We start from the raw sequence: 1,167 nt of genomic DNA, 5'->3' as shown, positions 1-1,167 counted from the left end.
CTTCACGCCACAAGCACATGGTTAGGGACAGCTTGGTTTAGCCGCTTAGACCAGGATTTGATTCCTTCAGGCCCTCCTATCCACTGATGCTCAAAGCCTTGGATCCTTTTTATTACCCTTGCCTTTTGGTTTTAAGGGTTATTGGCTTTTTCTGCTTGCTTTTTTTTTTTTGTAAGCTTTGTATTCACTGCTTTTTCTTGCTTCAAGAATCATTTTTATGATTTTTCAAATTACCAATAACATGTCTCATGTTTATCATTCTTTCAAGAGCCAACATATTTAACATTCAAGAACATCAAATTCCAAAGACATATGCACTGTTCAAGCATTCATTCAGAAGGCAGAAAGCATTGCCACCACATGTAAACAATTAGAATTTGTTTTATTAAAAACTCGAAAATTATTGCCTCCTTGTTCTAAAGAAAATCTTCTATTTTATTCATGTTTAATGATGATGAGAAAAATAAATTATAGCTTAATTGGGGATAAAATCAAAATATAAATACTAATTGCCATTATATGACTCCTAAGGTGAAACTCAAATAATAGAAAAAAAAGTTATCACAGGGTTAAGGTTAAGATCAGAACTCAACAACCTTGACTTTGGAAAGCGGATGCCTCTTTAGTCTGTGGGGTGCTTGGCCCTTCAAGAGATAGTTTCTGACGCTTTAGTTCTCTTAATTCACGCCCTTGCACCTCTTGTTCTCTGAGCAGTTTGCAAAGCATGCTGTTTTGATTTTGCTGTTCTTCCTTCAATTGGTCCATGGTTTCTTGCAACTTAGTGACAGATGCCTCAAGATGCTCCCAGTATTCAAATTGAGGGAGTTCTGGTAGGAATTTTTGCGCCCTCCTCTTGATGGGGTCATCCTGCATTTGTTGTTTTTCCATTGTGATTTTAGTGATTGGTTGCTCCACTGAGATATACTCTGTTATTCCCATCTTTACTCCAGCATCTTTGCAGAGCATAGAGATTAGGCTTGGATAAGCCAACCTGGCATCCTTGGAGTTCTTGTTGGCAAGTATGTAGAATTCAGATGGGATCAGTTGATGAACTTCTACTTCTTTTCCCAACATAATGCAATGGATCATCACTGCTCTTCTAATATTGACTTCAGAACGGTTGCTGGTGGGCAATATAGAACGCCCAATGAAGTCCAGCCATCCTCT

Source organism: Arachis ipaensis, chromosome B9 (assembly GCF_059453495.1).
Source record: "Arachis ipaensis isolate K30076 ecotype BB chromosome B9, ASM5945349v1, whole genome shotgun sequence".
Lineage (NCBI taxonomy): Eukaryota > Viridiplantae > Streptophyta > Magnoliopsida > Fabales > Fabaceae > Arachis > Arachis ipaensis.
Note: the sequence above shows the minus strand (reverse complement) of the source record.